Source organism: Nycticebus coucang, chromosome 6, assembly GCF_027406575.1.
Source record: "Nycticebus coucang isolate mNycCou1 chromosome 6, mNycCou1.pri, whole genome shotgun sequence".
Classification (NCBI taxonomy): Eukaryota; Metazoa; Chordata; class Mammalia; order Primates; family Lorisidae; genus Nycticebus; species Nycticebus coucang.
Genome location: NC_069785.1, coordinates 3292753 through 3306466, shown reverse-complemented (window position 1 = coordinate 3306466; position 13714 = coordinate 3292753). Strand labels below are relative to the sequence as shown.

General features: G+C 48.2%; 1 protein-coding gene across 2 annotated transcripts in view; it reads left to right on the top strand.

Annotated features, from left to right (window-relative positions):
* SAMD4A (sterile alpha motif domain containing 4A) overlaps window positions 1–13714 on the top strand; it is a 209967-nt gene that overhangs the window by 25411 nt on the left and 170842 nt on the right. The window lies entirely within an intron of this gene.

The following is a 13714-nucleotide window of genomic DNA, read 5'->3' as shown; positions in this document are numbered from 1 at the left end:
ACCAGGGGTTGGGGGAGCCTCCCAGGGCACAGAGCAGGAAGAGGAGGGTGGGGACGGCATCTGGAGGAGCGGGTTAAGAATATCCAGCCAGGAGAGATGAGCTTCAGCTTTTGGAAAGTAGCCTTCTGTGTTGGTGGTGTTTCCTGCGTCCATCTGAAGTCGTGATGGGTGTGCCTCATTTGTTAGGATGCTGTTGGCTGTTGACAGATCTCCAAATCAGATGTCCTAAAAGGGAGCCCATGCAGAAGTGTTTTATTGGCTCACATAGCATTTTCTTGAAAAATTACACAACAGAAACAAAACTATATATATATATTGGCTTTGGGGGGCCATACACCAAAATTGGAGTTTCATAATTCTTTTTTTTTTTTTTTTTTTGTAGAGACAGAGTCTCACTTTATGGCCCTCGGTAGAGTGCCGTGGCGTCACACGGCTCACAGCAACCTCCAACTCTTGGGCTTCAACAATTCTCTTGCCTCAGCCTCCCGAGCAGCTGGGACTACAGGCGCCCGCCACAAGGCCCAGCTATTTTTTTGTTGCAGTTTGGCCGGGGCTGGGTTTGAACCCGCCACCCTCGGCATATGGGGCCGGCGCCCTACTCACTGAGCCACAGGCGCCGCCCTGGGGTTTCATAATTCTTTAGGAAAATGGAAGATTTGTCAGCACTAAATGAACATGCCTTTCTACTTGGGAACAACCTGCTGCCGTAGTAAGAGCTGACCCGTTAGACAAGGGCTGCTCACTTTCCCGCAATCCCCGCCACTCCCTGTTGTGGTCCTTAAACCCATATCGCTCTTGCCTGATCTCTGTAGACATTCAAGTTGTGGTGTCTGGTCTCAATAAGGTTCTTTAGAGAAGGAAGGACAGGTGAGCCATGTTCCGTCTCTCTACTGGAAGGAGAATAAGCTCTGTCCTGGGCGATGCCCAGGGAAGGAGCCAGCAGGGAGATCACCGGTGTGAGGCATGGGGCCTGAGTGTCCGTCAGAGCAGGGTTTGGTCAAGATAAATGATGTTCAATTTGACCCTTTTATGTTGATCTCAAAGTTTACCTTTAAACCTTAAATTCTTATCCATAGGGCAAAGATTGTTAATTAGAACACTTTTTAAGCTTATCCCTGTTTCAGCACAGGGTGTGCTGGGACGGAGGAGGACTGGAAGAGGGCAGAGGGAACTTGGGCCCAGAGAGAGTCAGGAGGCTCCAGAAGTCGACAGGTGATGCTCTTTAGTCCCCTCTCTCCTTTACAAGGCAGCAGCCTCCACATGGCTCCTCTGCCCCCTCAGGAGAGCTGAGTGTCTTCTGAGGTCCACGTGATGGTCATAAGCCTAAAGGTTGAGGGGTTATAAGTTATTTTTTTAAATGGTGGCAAAACATGTGTAATGTGAAATTGTAAGCATCTTTAAGTTTGCACTGCAGTGGTATTAAGGACAGTCACGTGGCTGTGCAGCCGTCACCACCACCCACCTCTAGAACTTATACATCTCAGACTGAAGCTGTGTCTGCCGCACAGTCCCTGCTCTGCGCCTCCCAGTCGCCTCACCTCCGTTCTACGGCCTGAATGAGTGTGAGCACGGGGAGCCTTGTAGAGGTGGGGTCCAGGAGCGTTTGCCTTCTGGGTTTGGCCTATTCCATTTCGCAGAAGGTTCGTCCACCTTGTAGCCTCTGTGAGAACGTCGTCCCTTTTGAAAGCTAAAGGATATTCCACCGGCACATCAGTGTTTCCCACATTTTGCTCATCCGTGCGTCTGCTCTATGGGTGTTGGGCTGTTCCCTCCACTTGGCTGCTGTGAACACACCAGTGTGAGTCCTTGCTGTCCTACACAAGTAACCCTCGGAAAACTAAAACACAAGGTCTAGGAAACTTAGAAGGTAGAACAACAAAGCCACGATGCTGCCAGCGCTGAGTGGTGCTCACCAGCCCGGCGCTCTGCTAAGTGCCTGCTTCAGACGTTTGTTCCCCGTGATAGCACCGAGGCCAGCATGGCTGTCCTTATAAGTGGGAGCACTGAAGACATGCTGAGGACACATGTCCTGACCACGGCACGGCCAGTACTCACCCTCGGCTTGGATCCCAGTCCCTGCCCAAGGTGGCTGTGGTGTCTTGCTGTCCACTGAGGCCAGTCCTGTGTCGCCAGGAGCCCAAGTCTTCTTCCTCTGCAGGTGCCTACGTGCAGTTACCTGTGTATACACAGGCAGGTGCACAGCCTGTTTTATGACGGGGTTTCTTTATCTCAGTAGTGAAAGCAAGCATCGACATTTTCAATAACACTGTAATGGCTGACCCTAAGGAGTGTCATTATTGGTAGCTACTGTTAGGATAGAAGCTTAGTTTTGTGATGTATCTCTTTCATATACATATTTTATTTGTTTTTATGGTTTGTTTGGTAGAGGCAGCAGCTTACTCTTGCTCAGGCTGGTCTCAGACTCCTGAGCTCAGGCAGTCCACCCGCCTCGGCCTCCCAGAGTGCTAGGATGGCAGGTGTGAGCATCGCGGCCAGCCCTTATACGTGTTTAAATACACTCACCTGAGTCTTTAGGGAAAAGTAGGTTTGCTGTGTTAGGTTACTCTTACAGTCTCTCATCCCTTTAAAAAAAAATTGCTTTGTTTTCTCATCTTAAAGGAAACACAGGCTCACAGCAAAAAAAAAAAAAAAGAAAGAAAGAAAAAGTCAGAAAATAAAGACAAAGTGGCAAAGGAAATGTGGAGTGTGTGATTTATCAGTAGGAACAAAAGCTAGGAAGAGCCTGCTACTTTTATTTGTATGCACTTGTCTTTATTTTTTTAGCACAAATTCCAAAAAGAGAAATTATTGGGGCGATGCACATTTAAATTTTCTTAGACACTCCCAAATAATATACCTCTTTTTAAGACCTTTAATTCCTATTGTCAAATTGCCTTACGTTTGCCTAGCAATAACTGTGATTCAAAGAAAGAGAATACTCACACAAGAGCAGACATACTGTGTGTGTATTATATATACAACGGACATAAAAACTCAACAGAAAGGCAGCTCATTAGATGCTCATGACAGAAACAGGCCACATTTTTATCTTTTGGCGTCATGGTGATTATAAATAATCTGGGGACCTTTTGTTTTATTTTTAAAGGATAGATAAGGCCCACAAATTTTTCACGAAAAAGATTTTTTTTCTCTGCACTAGTGAGATTTTAAAAGATAACCATACTGCTTGAATTGCGTTAACAGAAATGGGGCCTCATGTCTGTGAGAAAGAATTTGCAGTGGGAAGAGGTGAGTTTCAATTTTGCCGTGACTGTTTCTCTGGTGACGTGGTCTTGGGCTGGTCCCTGCGTTTGTCTTAATTGTCTCATCTCCAGGGTGGGGACAGGACCACTGCTCACAAGAGGGAGTCTCTCTCGTCACGAGAGAGGCTACACAGCTGAAAACACAAGCGCTCTCTGGAAGCTCCAGGGCAGTGGACAAATGTGCTGACGTCACCGCTGACGAGCCGTGTCTGAGTGTCTGTGTGACTCACGCTGCTCATTCCTCTTGCTGCAGGGGATCTAGCTGGGTGGACATTCTCTTAGCCTCTCTGCTTCTCTGTTTTCTTAAAACACCAGGATTTCTTCTTCCTAACTAGAAATTCGGGGAGAGTCTGTCAACTTGTAGTCTTGGATCCGGAGGGACTGTGTGTCCCTGCACACACCCAGACCACTAGTCCCACTTTTAATTCTACTCCAAACCTCTTACCTCAACGCTTCCCCCCTGCCAGGCTGCTGTGAGTAATGACAACCTTTTGGCAGATGGAATTTCAGTTTTAGAATTCAGGAAGCAAAACTCTGTTGTGGCCTTTCTTTCGTCTTTTAAAATTGTATTAAATGTCCCTTTCTGTCTAGGGGCAAGTTAGGTTTCAGGCAGAGCAAAGGGAAACCAGACCCTCCTCCTGAGGTCGCCGTAAACCCAGGCAGTCTGGAGGAGTAATAATACGTCGACCTTAACTGTCCCGCACCTGAAACTGGCGTCTTTGGAAGGTATTTTCCAGGGTTTTGTCTCTGTTACTGGCTTTCTTTTATTAAATTCACCCAGTACTTCCACTGACCCAGCTGCTGGGAAGGCAGTGAATTGGCAGCAGGATATAGTTTCTTTCCAAATTTGTTATTCCACACTGCTGTGCCTTCATGATTGAGTGAGCCGCCAGATAACCTCTGCCCTTAATTTTCTAGACTAAAATTATATTTTTTTGTTCCAGAACTTTGGGTTGGAATCCTTCAAGTGTAGGCTGGTAAAGCATATTAAGAGGTTGCTGTTGAAAAACAACATGGGTCTTGTCTGTAGGGACCGTTGTTGGAGGTGGGAGCCCCTTTACCTGTGACGGGTCAATGCTGGGTCTTTTGTTTTCCTAGCAGAGCACCAGGGAATGGTTCCTGCATGCTGCCCTTGACATGCTCACCAGCAGCCTTAATCCCTCCTGGAGGAAGGTGGTCTGCAGGGCAGGTTAGTCAGTGGTTATTCCAGAGTCCTTAAGAGCTGTGGTTTTATCATATTAGCCCCGGGAAACAGCACTGTTAGACCAGGGGAGCTCAGCTGCGGGGAGATGGGCCTTCGATGAGCTGTACCTCCGTCTGGGCTTTGCCTTCTGGCAGCAGTTCAGAGAGGAACGCCCACCTGGCTCAGGTGACATGGCCACTCTATCTCTGAGAGCCTCGTGAGGACTGTGCCATAAATTCCTCTTGGAGCGCAGCAGGAGAAAACGGACGGTCCCTCCCAACAGATCCATCTGCTGCCACATTTATGAAATCGAGAATTCGTAACCTATCATGTTTCCTTTTCAGCTTCAGTTTCCTAAAGCTTGAAGCCAAAATTAGTGCTTCATTACAACAGCTCTCGTCTCTGTTTCCTGGTGGTTATCCCTCCTTTCTTCCACGTGGATTAGCTCCTTTTTTCTTTATTTTAACTATCCTCTATCTGTGTTTATTTTAAGCCATTTAAATCCATTGTGGAAGTGGGTAGAGTCTGACTATAAACGAGACGGTGTCAGTCGTGTCCCCGTTGCAGCCGCGAGACTGGTTCAACCTCGGCGGTGTCCTTGGTGGTGACCTTGGTGGTGACCTTGGTGGTGTCCTTGGTGGCGTCCCCTGCTTCCCTCCTGACCTGTTTATCCTCTTTGATTCATTCATATTTGGGTGGGGATGAGGAAGAGACAGGAATATGAGCCTCAACAGATACCTGGCAACATTTTAAAGTATAAATTTCTGATGCCTGTCATACAAATATTTTAATTTTCATGTAAATCAAAGTGCCATCGCTTGACCTAGGTGCGGTATAAGCATGAGAGTGATTTGTTAGTGTGCATTGTTGAGGTTAGTGGACTCCATAGCCAAGGGCTGCCCTGGAGGCGCCAGCGTGAGGGTTTTGGAAGCGTGTTTAGTGCACCTTGGGTCTGGGGGGGGGTGTTGCTATATGATGCAGGAACTTGATGACTTGAAGAGAAGACTCTGACCCCTCTGATGCTCTGATGTCACTGCCCTAAGAACTAATGTGGGTCCTGAGGTTGTGAAACAACAGTCTGGCCAGGGTGACTTACAGACCTTGGGATAACATGACGGTGCCAGGTCATTTGAGAACAAAGAAAACTGCACAAGCACCTGGTGACAACGGTGGAGTGAAAACACGGACACAGCGCAGGAGCAAAGGGGAAGGTGAGGCAGGGACGCGGAGTCCTGCCAGAGGCTTTCTGGCCTCGTCTCCCGCTTGGTCATCAGCCAGCGCCAGGGAGGGCTCCTGGTTCAGAGGGGTGTGAACTGGAGGCCTGTAGATTAGGTGACCCAGGGATTGTTGCCCCTTTACTTAGGACACGGTCTGTGTGGGAGCATGTCCCCGGGCTGCCCCTTTGTTTACACCACCAGATCCAGTGCGGCTCACGCAGTGGTTTTCAGGAGATGTTTGCCTTGGTGTCTGTCTTAGTCAAGCCTCTTCCCGTTGCATGGAACAGAAACCAGCCCGAGCAAACTTACCCAGACAGGAGTTATGGCAAGAGTACAGTGTGGGGATGACAGGAGACTCTGGTCAGAAACCTTCCCTGCCTCAGGGAATTGGGAAGCACCAGGGACTCAAGACAGCCACCTTTCCACTTTCTCTCTCAGCTCTTTTTGTTTATCAGGCTAAAGATCTGGACCTGGTTACTTCTTGTGCAGACTGGGTGCCAACTGCTGGAGATCTTGCTAGAAATGCATATTCTCAGCCCCCACATCATACCTGCCCTTTAACAAGACCCCCTGGAAGTTTGTTTCACATTACAGTTCAGGGAACACAGCTGCAGGTCCCCTGCTACTACACAGTTGTTTCCCTTACTCAAGGGCCCCTCCCCTGGTGGGCGAGGGGTGCAGCGTCATTTGACACCGCGCAGACACAGCTGGGGCCATGGACAGGTGCACCTTGCCCAGAGCCTAAGATTGGCCGAGTTTTCCTTTAACTTGCGGCATCCCTGTTGGGGCATCAGCGGGCCCCAATTGCTAAGATAAATCTCATAGCGAAATCTAGTGATTTATTTAAAAACAAAATGAGTCGTAGTCCCATTACTTTTAAAAGGCACCATTTTATTTATATCTTACTTTTTGTTAGCCCAAAGATAATTAAACACTGTAGAATATGTATAATGTTGGCAGTTTTAGGGATACAGATTTTTGACTCTGACATAAATGAGCTCTCTGGTGATTTCACAGTGGCTGCCTCTTGCTTCAGGCCAGATGAAGAGGATCAGTGCAGCGTTCACAGCACCCGGCCCAGTGCTACTGGGAGCCGTGTAGGGCTCTGGCTCCCGCAGCGCCCGCCAGTGTAGGAGATTGATTTCTCCCCCAGTGGCACAGGCACTTGGCCTATAGCTGGGGAATGATGGAGCCAGTGTCCTGATGGTAGTGCTGCTCTGGGAATTAAGAGTCAGATTCCCTGAGGCTGTGGGGGGTGCGGGGTGCTCGCTCCCAGGAATGCCTTCTCCCACATCAGCATCCCGGAAGGTGGTGGTGGTGTTGTTGTTTTAACTTTCATTGTTTTATTTTGATGCTTCTATGCCCTTGGCTTGACCTTGCTGATCATGGCTGTTTATAGGACAATTAGTCATTTGTCCCTTGTTGGTGGTTCCAGTGTTTGTTGTTTTAAGGCGCTGTTCTCCCAGGAATGACAGATTTCCCCACTGCCTTAGCTAGAGTATGTCCCATATTGTAACTTTCCCTCTGAATTTATTGAAGAAATGCAAATTAAATTTGTAACTTTATTGAGGCATTCAGGTGATGGGGAAAAGGCTCTTGGATCAAGAAAGAAAAGAAGACTAGAGGGAGCCAGAGGTGTAGGGGGATTTAAGACCCTGCCTCTGTGATACAAAATCAGCTTCTGGTTCTAAGAAGACCCACAGCTCTGAACGGGGAGCCGATGGCATGTCTGTGCAGAACGGAATTTCATTTTTGGGACGTCACTGGAAAACCATTAGAGTAGACGGTCTTCAGTCTTTGGAGTGCTGACATTTTGCACTTTTTTTTTGCCTTCTGTAGAGTGCGATGATGCCACAGCTCACAGCAACCTCAAACTCTTGGGCTCAAGAGATCCTCTTGCTTCAGCCTCCTAAGTAGCTGGAACTATAGGCACCCACCACAACACCTGGCTGAAATTTTATAAATTCTTATAAACATTGTTTATAAATCCTGAATGAACCTGAAAAAGGCCTCCCTGCCTTAAATTTATGTTCTAATATGTTCTTTTAGAGTTTAAGCTTCTATTGTACTACTTATCTTTTGAAAATTATGAAACCTATCACGTATATAAGAGAGGATGTAACATTTATTTACTATTAAGGATTCAAAGGTGCCAGCCTGTCACCTGACCTGAAAGGCAGAGCATACCTGTGTCTTTGAAGCCGTCTCTGAATACGTACGTTTTTAGACTGCTCTGGTGTCCTGGACTTGCACACGGCAGTCTTTTCTCTGTGCACACCTGCGTCAGTGAATCCCAAGTGGGGGAGACTCAGCCACTTTTACTTTGTGCCCAAACTCTCCACATTTCCAGTCTGTCAGATATTGGACTTATGAATAGTCAAATTTTACCACTTTATTTAATTTATTTATTATTTTTGAGGCAGAGTCTCAAGCTGTCACCCTGGGTAGAGTGCTGTGGCGTCTCAGCTCACAGCAACCTTCAACTCTTGGGCTTAGGTGATTCTCTTGCCTTAGTTTTTCTATTTTTAGTAGCGATAGGGTCTCACTTTCTTCTCAGGCTGGTCTCGAAACCATGTGCTAAAGCAACCCACCCACCTCGGCCTGTGCTACCACTGCTCCCAGCCAAATTTTACTACTTTAGAAGCCAATCTTTAACAAGCAGATTTTCCTGCTTAAAAATAATAATGTTCATAATTTCAGTTTCCCTGTTTCACTTGACAATTACAGCGGTGGCAGCTTCCCTGGACACAGGACGAGGACTGCAGGAAAGGCGAGCTGCCTGTCTGCTGGAAAAGCCCACCAGCCCCTGGAGAGAGCGTAAACCCGTACATTAGAGCACAACGGGTGGAAACTGTCTTTAGTCATCGGCCGTCAGTCTGGGTACGGTGGCCATGACTCCTGAGCGCGACTGGGGCACTGAAGTTTTGCTCCATCATTTCTGATGTGGCATATTTGTCAAAGAGCCAAGATTGGATGTGCATATTTTAAAAATATGTGCCTTCATGAAAATCAGTTCCAAAGACAGTGAAGGACATCCAGTGGCCAGTGGCCATCAAATCGCATTTTTTTTAACAGGAGCGGGGAAACCAGGGATGTGGAAACTTCGCACATGTATGTGAGGTCTCAGGGTCCTGCGGGGGTTTGGACTCAGCGACAGGCACTGGTTGTTTATAAATGTAATTTTTTTTTTTTTTTTTGAGAGGCAGGGTCTTGCTCTGTCACCTGGGCTGGAGTGTGGTGGTGTGATCACAGTCCACTGCAGCCTCTGGCTCCTGGGCTCAAGGGATCCTCCCGCTGCAGCCTCCCTAGTCGCTGGGAATACAAGTGTCTGCCAACCACAGTCTGTCAATATGGGGTCTTGCTATGATGCCCAAGCTGGTCTTGAATACCTCAAGTGATCCTTCCAAAGTGCTGGGACATAAATGTTATTTTTAATGCCTCTGATAATTTCTATATTGTACCACACGTTGATATTTGACGGTTATAATTAACATTGCCTCAAACATCTTTGTGTGTAAAACTATTTTCTTAAAATAGATTGGTATATTAAGTATATGTATTATATACAGGGTAGATATAAAGTTTGTGTGCAATTTAAAGTTACAACTATTTTAAATTGCACATGAACTTTATATAACTTAAAAAAATTATTTTGCAGAACTGTTACTTTCCACTGCAGACTCTCTAAGGAGCTCATGATTGATAACATCTTTGTTAAATAGTTAAAAACAAGTTGTCCTCATTCCTGTGACTGCAGTGGCGGAGACAGAGGCCAGCCGAGCCTAGAATGAAACGGTAACGAACCCACTTTAACAGGTGCTCTTTCTGTGCCCATTTTCACCTTCGGACTGTTCTGAGCACCAGAGACTGAGAATTAGTAGAGAGAAGCTGAAGGACTCGTCCCACCTTGTAGGAGACATGAAACAGGCCCTTTCTGTTGCAGGGAAAGGAATGTGACTCTGTTAACTTGGGGTGCGTGTGCCTCGTAGTGCTGCCACCCCGTCTGGTCCCCCACAGCAAGCGCTCCAGGTTGCAGAGCGCGCTGCCATCCCAACCGGCCGTCAGTGGTTCATATGGCATTAATGTTTACAAGCTGTTTGTGAAGTGTTGCTTAGCACTGCTTGCTCTGTGGCATCCGCCTGCTTCCTACGACGTGTCCCTTGTGGGAGGCAGAGCCGAGATTGAGCAGGCCAGGCTGGAGCTGTAGGCCGCTTCTCTGAGCGGCCACGGTCACTCGGGAAGACGGGCACAGGCCCCACTGGTCTATGTGCTCTGCACAGCACGGCCAGATTCTCAGCACTCATTCAGCACCTTTGTTGCGTGACCGGAGACATTTATTTCTAACTATTATCCTACACCCTTCCTTTGCGTTTTCATCTCCAGTGTCTTTTCATAATGTCTGTGTCACGAATTTCATTTTCAAAGTCCAGTGAGATCCAGTGACTCAGAGTTCTGAGTTTGGCTGTCGGTCTCTGGTCTTTGATACCCTCCTCCTTCAGTCTAGGGGCTCCAGAGGCTCTCGGGGCATCTGTGGAATGCACACGGGGTCAGCTCATCAGTTATTCACCAGCACCGTCTCTGATGTGTCCCAAGAACAGAAAGGGTCTGTATCTACTTTGGAGGGAAACTCCTCTCCAGACTCCCCTGCCTGGTGGGGAGGTGGAGGTGGGGTTTGGAGAACAGGCTGGAGCCTGTGAGCAGAGAGTCCCCAGGTCTGAGGGAGTGTCTCTTCACAGGGCAGGGGTTATACTAGCCTCCAGGCCTGGACAGGACATGGCATGAAGGAGATGCTGGAGTCCAGTGACTTCTGGGTTATCAGGTTAGAGAGCACTGCTGGTGAGGGAAAGAGACTCAAGCTGAGGTCAGAGAGTGGAGCATAGGCTACATCCTCCAGGTGGACATTCCTGACCACTGATGGAGACAGATGCCGGCAGAGCTCTGTGGGGAGTGGAGGTCCTCATGTGTGATCATGGCAGGGAGATTCGGTCTCCGGGTAAGAGGAGGGGCTGGGTCGGGCCGTGGGAGAGAGTATTGGGCAGAGTCTGTGGTCAGGAGATAGTAGGAAGCCTGCAGAAGAAAGAGTGCCCCAGAGAGAGGGCAAGTAGATGTCACCCTGCAAGTCGGGAGAGGAGGACCTCAGTCGCCAGTGTCAGAGGACAGAAGTGGGAGAGCAAACCCTGTGTGACCTTAGCCACAGTCCTGAAGCCTTCACGTGAATTTCTCATCTGCACTTTGGGATAATCACAGTCCTTCCCATGCCTGACCCCGGCGCAGTGCGCACCACAGAGATAACGTATTGGAAAACACTTAGTACACTGGGGTGTCCTTATAAAATGTAGAAAATCTGCTTTCAGTCTGTGCCTCAATCCAGGTCTTCACCTGTCATGATAACTATTTTTGTAACATGTAACTTTTAAAGATTCCCATTGCACACGTTTTAACCATGTGCTCTCAAACATGTGTTGAAAGGAAGTGGGGCAGAAACAGTAGAAAACAGCTTGGCCCTGTATCCCCCAGGAAACATTGGGAAATGCTGTGCTCCACTCGGAAGGGCAAGGGCCCATGCCACTTTTGTTCAGTGCTGGGCCTGCCGTGCCAGCACAGAGTAGGTGTGAGTTAGTATCTGTTGAACGAATGTCTCAGCAAATTCCTTGAGCAATGTCTCTTGCATTTACACTAGCTGGGGAAGGGAATTGCACTCAGAGTAACACGAATGTGTATTTTCGGTGGGAGAAGCCGGCTGTGACCTTCTTAGCAAACACAGAAAGAATCATAGATAAAGAGGTGGGAGGGAGACAGCAGGAGGAGCCATGGGCTGGTCTCCTGTTAATCCCATTTCAAAGCTGGGGTGCCTGCACCCAAGGGTGTGGAGAAACTGTGGCTGCACAGTTAGCGTCAGAAGAGAGGTGTGAATCTAGACCTTTCAAAATGAGGGTAAAGTCTCTCAGTAAGAATAAGCTGGCTGGGCACAGGGCTCGTGTCCCACCACTTTGGGAGGCCAAGGCGGGAGGGTCCCTTGATGCTGGGAGTTGGAGACCAACCTGGCCCACGTAGTGAGAACTCATTTCTACAGAAACTAGAACAACTGGCAGCGTGGTGTGCCGCTGGAGTCTGAGCTTCTCAGGAGGCTGAGGCCGGCAGATAACTCGAGCCCAGGACCAGGAGTCGGACTCTGCCGCGAACTGATTGTGTCATTGCGCTCCAGCCAGGGTGACATAGTGAGACCTTGTTTCTAAAAAAAAGTTTTACTTTTCACGAGTCAGATGCCCTTGTTGAAAATTAATAAAGGTAAAAGGTTTGCTTTATTCTTGGTCCCTATTGTGGCAGGTGGAGGAACGAACCTCAAAGGTGTCTATGTTCTAATCCCCAGAATTTGGGAAAATGGCATGTTCCTTAGAGAACGGGGAATCTTAGTCACAGATGGAATTATAGTTCCTAGTTGAGCTTAAAATAGGAAGATCATCTTAGATTACCCTGGTAGGCTCCGCGTGATCACAAGTGTCCTCAGCAGTGGAAGCAGGAGGAAGGTGCGTCAGCTTTGGAGAGGTCGTGTGAGGGACACTGAGGCAGCCAGTGCTGACCGGGCAGAGGCAGCGCCGTGAGCCGAGGCGTGCAGGCAGCCCCTCCCGCTGGAAAAGGCAAGGACACGAGTCCCCCAGACTCCAGAAGGAACAAAACACTGGTGACACTTTCACCTTAGCCCAGTGAGATCTGTTTCTGACTTCTGACCTCTGGAAGACAGTACACATGTGTCACTTGAAGCCACCATGTTTGCGGTAATGTGCCACAGGAGCCCACCGGAAAGGAGCACAGGTCCGATGTGGCCACCTCTGGTGTCATTTTTGGCATCTAGGTGCTTGAACGGGGGGCTGATTTATGAGTCTACGGAGGAAGGTGAATTGAACGGGACACTGGTCAGAAATAAATGGCTGCCATTGCCTCGCTTGCTGTCACAAGCTCCTCGTGACCACCTGCCCTGTGTCCTCTGCCAGGCGGTTATTCTGAGTGGACCCTTCTCAACTGTCAAGGAAAGTAGTTAAGTCACTTGTGACTCAGACTGACAGCAAAAGTTACTAAAATCATTCTTACTAGAGTGTTTAAATGTGCTTACAGGATCTAAGATTTTATTTAGCCTTTGAAATAAATGTAAAATCACCACCTCTTTGTGGTTTCCCAAGGCATTCACTTGCTGTCTGGGAGACAGGAGCCCCCTGTGATTTCTCCTTTTACCAGCGCTGCTGACACGATCTAGCCGGCTCAGGTGGGGAGTCGTGTGCGCCGTGCTAACCACCGTGCTAACCACACTCAGCTCCTTAGTGAATTCCTTTTATCTTCTGCTCTCTCTGCAACCTGGTTTTTGTTTTTTTTTTTTTTCTTTCTTTTTTTTTTTTTGTAGAGACAGAGTCTAACTTTATCACCCTCGGTAGAGTGCCGTGGTATCACACAGCTCACAGCAACCTCCAACTCCTGGGCTTAAGCGATTCTCTTGCCTCAGCCTCCCAAGTAGCTGGAACTACAGGCGCCCGCCACAGCGCCTGGCTATTTTTTGGTTGCAGTTTGGCCAGGGCCGGGTTCGAACCCGCCACCCTCGGTATATGGGGCTGGCGCCCCACCGACTGAGCTACAGGTGCTGCCCCTGGTTTTTGTTTTTAATAATAAACACGACCCCTCTCTCCCAGATCTAGAGTGCTTAATTCTGTTCTGAATATTTAATAGAAGTTTCCAAAAATCAACAAGAGTTTCTGTAGCATTTCCCAAACAAGCTAGGCCTTATTTCTTCAAATTAGAATGATACAGAAATGTGACCAGATCAGCATCTTCACTGCAAATGACAAGAATGTATTTCTGCAGAAATATAAACTGAACTTTCCAATGTAAAGAAAGAACAAAGTCATTGGTTGAAAGTGGCTCCAGGCCCCGGAGCTCACAGAGCACCCATTATAGTTATCTCAGAAAAGTGCGTCTTTAGCAGAGAATTTGCCAGCCAGCTCGGCCTGGCACCGCAATGGGCTGATGTCACCTCTCACTGTTCTGTCTGCTCGGGGCCTGAA